This window comes from Mustelus asterias, unplaced genomic scaffold (genome assembly GCF_964213995.1).
Source record: "Mustelus asterias unplaced genomic scaffold, sMusAst1.hap1.1 HAP1_SCAFFOLD_298, whole genome shotgun sequence".
NCBI lineage: Eukaryota > Metazoa > Chordata > Chondrichthyes > Carcharhiniformes > Triakidae > Mustelus > Mustelus asterias.
In genome coordinates this window covers 176,613-183,840 of record NW_027590262.1, presented here as the reverse complement: position 1 = coordinate 183,840, position 7,228 = coordinate 176,613, and positions in this window count along the sequence as shown.

Sequence of the window (7,228 nt, the reverse complement as noted above, 5' to 3'; positions counted from 1 at the left end):
AGACAGGAAGGTGGGTTGAGGTGTGTCTACTTCAATGCAAGGAGCATCCGGAATAAGGTAGGTGAACTTGGAGCGTGGATTGGTACTTGGGACTACGATGTTGTGGCCATTACGGAGACATGGTTAGAACAGGGACAGGAATGGTTGTTGGAAGTTTCGGGGTATAGATGTTTCAGTAAGAGTAGGGAAGGTGGTAAAAGAGGTGGAGGAGCAGCATTGTTAATCAAGGATAGTTTAACGGCTGCTGAAAGGCAGTTCGAGGGGGATCTGCCTACTGAGGTAATATGGGCTGAAGTTAGAAATAGGAAAGGAGCGGTCACATTGTCAGGAGTTTTCTATAGGCCCCCAAATAGTAACAGAGATGTGGAGGAAGAAATTGCAAAACAGATTATGGATAGGTGTGGAGGTCACAGGGTAGTTGTCATGGGTGACTTTAACTTTCCAAACATTGATTGGAACCTTTATAGGTCTAATAGTTCGGATGGGGCAGTTTTTGTACAGTGTGTGCAGGAGGGGTTCCTGACACAATATGTGGATAGGCCGACAAGAGGTGGGGCCACATTGGACTTGGGGGTTAATGAACCGGGCCAAGTGTTAGATTTGGTTGTGGGAGAGCACTTTGGAGATAGTGACCACAATTTGGTGTCTTTCATTATTGCAATGGAGAGGGATAGGGCCATATGGCAAGGCAAGGTTTATAATTGGGGGAGCAGTAATTATGATGCGATTAGGCAAGAATTAGGGAGCATAAGATGGGAACAGAAACTGTCAGAGAAAGGCACAAATGAAAAGTGGAGCTTGTTCAAAGAACAAATCCCGCGTGTCCTTGATAGGTATGTCCCTGTCAGGCAGGGAGGAAATGGCCGAGTGAGGGAACCATGGTTCACAAAAGAGGTTGAATGTCTTGTCAAGAAGAAAAAGGAAGCGTATGTAAGGATGAGAAAACAAGGTTCAGTTGGGTCGATTGAGGGTTACAAGTTAGCAAGGAATGAGCTAAAAAAAAGGGCTTAGGAAAGCTAGGAGGGGGCATGAGAAGTCCTTGGCGGGTCAGATCAAGGAAAACCCTAAGGCTTTTTACGCTTATGTGAGGAATAAAAGAATGACCAGGGTGAGGTTAGGGCCGGTCAAGGACAGTAGTGGGAACTTGTGCATGGAGTCAGAAGAGATAGGAGAGGCGATGAATGAATACTTTTCTTCAGTGTTCACCAAGGAGAGGGGCCATGTTTTTGAGGATGAGAGTGTGATACAGGCTAATAGGCTGGAGGAGGTAGATGTTCTGAAGGAAGATGTATTAGCAATTTTGAAAAACCGGAAGGTTGATAAGTCCCCTGGGCCAGATGGGATATATCCTAGGATTCTTTGGGAGGCAAGGGATGAGATTGCAGAGCCTTTGGCTTTGATCTTTGGGTCCTCACTGTCCACGGGGATAGTGCCAGAGGACTGAAGAGTGACGAATGTTGTTCCTCTGTTCAAGGAAGGAAATAGGACTGACCCTGGTAATTATAGGCCAGTTAGTCTTACTTTGGTGGTTGGTAAGTTAATGGAAAAGGCCCTGAGGGAGAGGATTTATGACCATTTAGAAAGATGCAGCTTAATCCGGGATAGTCAACACGGATTCGTGAAGGGTAAGTCTTGCCTCACAAATTTGATTGAATTCTTTGAGGAGGTAACAAAGTGTGTTGATGAAGGTAGAGCAGTTGATGTCATATACATGGATTTTAGTAAGGCATTTGATAAGGTCCCCCATGGTCGGCTCATGAAGGAAGTAAGGAGGTGTGGGATAGAGGGAAAGTTAGCCAATTGGATAAGTAACTGGCTATCTCATAGAAGGCAGAGGGAGGTGGTGGATGGAAAATTTTCAGACTGGAGACCAGTTACCAGCAGTGTACCACAGGGATCAGTGCTGGGATCTCTACTATTTGTGATTTTTATCAATGACTTGGAGGAGAGGGCTGAAAGGTGGGTCAGTAAATTTGCTGATGACACCAAGATTGGTGGATAGTGGATGAGGTGGAGGGCTGTTGTAGGCTGCAAAGAGACATTGATAGGATGCAGAGCTGGGCTGAAAAATGGCAGATGGAGTTTAACCCTATAAGTGCGAGGGGATTCATTTTGGTAGGACAAATTTGAATGTGGATTACAGGGTCAACGGCAGGGTTTTGAGGAATGTGGAGGAACAGAGAGATCTTGGGGTTCATATCCACAGATCTCTGAAGGTTGCCACTCAAGTGGATAGAGCCGTGAAGAAGGCCTATAGTGTGTTGGCATTTATTAACAGGGGGTTTAAGGTTTAAGAGCCGTGGGGTTATGCTGCAGCTGTACAGGACCTTGGTGAGACTACATTTTGAATATTGTGTGCAGTTCTGGTCACCTCACTATAAGAAGGATGTGGAAGCATTGGAGAGAGTGCAAAGGAGATTTACCAGGATGCTGCCTGGTTTGGAGGGTAGGTCTTATGAGGAAAGGCTGAGGGAGCTAGGGCTTTTCTCTTTAGAGCGGAGGAGGTTGAGAGGCGACTTAATAGAGGTTTATAAGATGATAAGGGGGATAGATAGAGTGGACGTTCAGAGACTATTTCCTCGGGTGAATGTAGCTGTTACTAGGGGGCATAACTATAAGGTTCATAGTGGGAGATATAGGAGGGATGTCCGAGGTAGGTTCTTTACTCAGAGAGTGGTTGGGGTGTGGAATGGACTGCCTGCTGTGATAGTGGAGTCGGACACTTTAGGAACTTTCAAGCGGTTATTGGATAGGCACATGGAGCACACCAGAATGATAGGGAGTGGGATAGCTTGATCTTGGTTTCGGACAAAGCTCGGCACAACATCGAGGGCCGAAGGGCCTGTACTGTGCTGTACTGTTCTATGTATCCTTGCTATGATGCAGTGACCGGAACTGTGCTCAAAACCCCAGCTCTTGCAAAATTGTGGCCCTTCCTAGCATGTATTAATCAGCTGGACATTGGTGTACAGAGCACAATTTCAATACTGGGGGATGATACAGAGTGAGGAAGCATCGTGAACTGTGAGTGAGGAGGAGAGATCAAAACATCAAAACATAAGAACTTGGAGCACGAGTCAGCAATTCAGCCCGTCGATTCATCATTCAATATGATCATGGCATTTATCATCTCGGCCTTATCTCCACCTTCCTGCCTGCTCCCCATAACCCTTCATCCCATTATTAATTAAAAACCTATCTATCTCCTTATTTGTTCGGTGTTCCGGAATCCACCGCACTTAGGTCCACAGATTCACAACCCTTTGAGTGAAGTAAGTCTTCTTCATTTCTATCTTAAATCTGCTGCATCTTAGCCTAAAATTGTGGCCCCTCAATTCTAGACTGTCCAACAAGGGGAAACATCAACTCTACGCCTCCCCTGTCAATCCCCTTTAGCATCTAGATACCTCAATTAGATCCTCTCTCATTCTTGTAAACTCCATCAAGTACAGGCCCAAACCTCAAAACACTCTTTGTAAGACAAGTCCTTCCCTGAAATCAATCTAGTGAACCTTCTTTGAACCACCTCTAATGCAACTACATCCTTCCTCAAGTAAAGAGATCAAAACTGTGCACAGTACTCCAGCTGCAGTCTCACCAATGCCCTGTACATTTGCCACAGACTTCCCAACTTTTACATTCTATTCCATTAGCAATAAATGCCAAAATTTCATTTGCTGTACTTATTACCCGCTGCACCTGAATACTAGTCTTCTGCAATTCATGCACAAGGAGACCCAGATTGCTCTGCACTGAAGCATTTCGAAATTTCTTTTCATTTAAATAATAAGTTGCCTTTTCATCCCCTCCACCAAAACAGATAACCTCACACTTATCCGCATTAAACTACATGAGCAAAATTTTGTCCCATTCACCTAGCATAGGTAATATTCAAATGAACGACACTCTAGGATGGTGTGTTGCCTCCCTGGTACCAGGGTCCTGGATGTCTCTGAGTGGGTACAGGGCATCCTGAAATGGGAGGGTAAACAGAGAGATGTCATTGTCCACATTAGCACAAATGACATAGACAGGAAGAGGTTCTGCGAAGAGTTAGGTAGGGAGCTAACAAGCAGGACTTCTCAGGATTACTCCCCATGCCACGTGCTAGTGAGGCTTGGAACAGGGAGATGATGCAGCTGAACACATGGCTAAAGAGCTGTAGTAGGAGGGAAGGCTTTAGATATATGGATCACTGGGATGTCTTCTGGGGAAGGTGGGGCCTGTACAAGGACGGGTTGCACCTGAACCGGAGGGGCACCAATATCCTGGGCGGGCGATTTGCTCATGCTGTTCGGAGGGTTTAAACTAGTCCGGCGGGGGGGTGGGAACCAGAACAGCAGCCAGTAAGTGTAGGGAATGAGGAAGAAATTGAGAATGAGATAAACAGAGTGCAGAGTAAGAGCAGGCAGAGGGAAGCTGTGGGGCTCGGTGGGACTGGAGGTCTGGAGTGCGTTTGCTTCAATGCAAGAATTATTACAGGTGAAACATAAACTGAGAGCCTGGATTACTGCATATAATTATGTTATTGCAATTACGGAGACATGGTTAAAGGAGGGGACAGGACTGGCAGCTTAACATCCCGGGATATCGTAGTTTTAGACGGGACAGAAGGGGAAACAAAAGGGGTGGGAGCCCCTGGCTGTAAGGGGGTCCCAGTCAATATGGGGGAAGTTAAAGTCACCCATCACAAATACCCTGCTTATTTCACACCTTTCCAGTAGCGCGAATGTGGATTGGGAGCGGCTATTTGAGGGCAAATCCATGTCTGGCATGGAGGAGGCTTTTAAAGGCCAGTTGATTGAAGTGCAGGACAGGCATGTCCTCACAAAAATGAAGGATAGAAATGGCAGGATTCAGGAACCATGGATGATGAGGGAAATTGTAAGCTTAGACAAAAGGAAAAAGGAAGCACACGATTAGTCTACGCAACTAAAAACTGACAAAGCCCCTGTGGAGTTTAGAGAAAGTCGGAAGGAACTTATACATGGAATTAGGAGGGCTAAAAGGGGCCACGAAATATCTTTAGCACACAGGGTCAAGGAGAATCCCAAGGCTTTTTATGCATTTATTAGGAGTAAGAAGGTAGCAAGAGAAAGAGTAGGCCCACTCAAGGACAATGGAGGGAAGTTATACGTGGCGCCACAGGAAGTGGGGTGAGAGCCTTAATAGAACATAGAACATAGAACAGTACAGCACAGAACAGGCCCTTCGGCCCACGATGTTGTGCCGAGCTTTATCTGAAACCAAGATCAAGCTATCCCACTCCCTATCATCCTGGTGTGCTCCATGTGCCTATCCAATAACCGCTTAAATGTCCCTAAAGTGTCTGACTCCACTATCACTGCAGGCAGTCCATTCCACACCCCAACCACTCTCTGCATAAAGAACCTACCTCTGATATCCTTCCTATATCTCCCACCATGAACCCTATAGTTATGCCCCCTTGTAATAGCTCCATCCACCCGAGGAAATAGTCTCTGAACGTTCACTCTATCTATCCCCTTCATCATTTTATAAACCTCTATTAAGTCTCCCCTCAGCCTCCTCCGCTCCAGAGAGAACAGCCCTAGCTCCCTCAACCTTTCCTCATAAGACCTACCCTCCAAACCGGGCAGCATCCTGGTAAATCTCCTCTGCACTCTTTCCAGTGCTTCCACATCCTTCTGATAGTGAGGTGACCAGAACTGCACACAATATTCCAAATGTGGTCTCACCAAGGTCCTGTACAGTTGCAGCATAATCCCACGGCTCTTAATAAGTACTTTGTATCAGTATTCACCAAGGAGAAGGACACGACTGATGTTGAGGTCAGGGATAGGTGTGTGAGCGCTCTAGAGAATGTCAATAAATCGAAGGAGGAAGTGGTGAGTATCTTAAATTGCATTAAGGTAGACAAGTCCCCGGGGCTGGGTGGATCTATCCCAGGTTACTGTGGGAGGCAAGGGAAGAAATAGCTGGGGCCTTAACAAATATCTTCACATCCTCTTTGACCACAGGTGACGGAGTGCTGTGCTGTCAAAGAATCATAGAATCCCTACAATGCAGAAGGAAGCCAATCAGCCCATCGAGCCTGCACCAACAACAATCCCACCCAGACCCTGTCCCCGTAACCCCACATATTTATCTTACCTGACATCCCCTTAACACTAAGGAGCAATTTAGCATGGCCAATCAACCTAACCCGCACATTTCTGGACTGTGGGAGGAAACCGGAGCACCCGGAGGAAACCCACACAGACACGGGGAGAATGTGCAAACTCCACACAGACAGTGACCCAAGTTGGGAATCGAACCTGGGTCCCTGGTGCTGTGAGGCAGCAGTCCACTGTGCTGCCCATAAGTGCCAGGACTGAGGGAGCACTGCACTGTCAGAGCATCGTAACTGAGGGAGTGCTGCACTGTCAGAGGGTCAGTACTGAGGGAGCGCTGCACTGTCAGAGGGTCAGTACTGAGGGAGTGCTGCACTGTCAGAGGGTCAGTACTGAGGGAGCGCTGCACTGTCAGAGGGTCAGTACTGAGGGAGCGCTGCACTGTCAGAGGGTCAGTACTGAGGGAGCGCTGCACTGTCAGAGCATCGTAACTGAGGGAGTGCTGCACTGTCAGAGGGTCAGTACTGAGGGAGTGCTGCACTGTCAGAGGGTCAGTAATGAGGGAGCGCTGCACTGTCAGAGGGTCAGTACTGAGGGAGCGTTGCACTGTCAGAGGGTCAGTACTGAGGGAGCGCTGCACTGTCAGAGGGTCAGGACTGAGGGAGCGCTGCACTGTCAGAGGGACAGTACTGAGGGAGTGCTGCACTGTCAGAGGGTCATTATTGAGGGAGTGCTGCACTGTCAGAGGGTCAGTACTGAGGGAGCGCTGCACTGTCAGGGGGTCTGTACTGAGGGAGTGCTGCACTGTCAGAGGGTCAGGACTGAGGGAGCGCTGCACTGTCAGGGGGTCTGTACTGAGGGAGTGCTGCACTGTCAGAGGGTCAGGACTGAGGGAGCGCTGCGCTGTCAGAGGGTCAGTAGTGAGGGAGTACTGCACTGTCAGAGGGTCAGTACTGAGGGAATGCTTGAGTTATCCCACAATTTCCTGTTTAACTCGTTTCTTGCTTTATGGCACCATCTGGTGGTCTCTATCCTTCACCACAGCTGATCCAGTTCAACAAGCAATCTCATTGTCAAAGTCTCTCTCATCTCCATTCCCCACATTTCAAATTCTCAGCTCAGCCTTGCTTACTTTG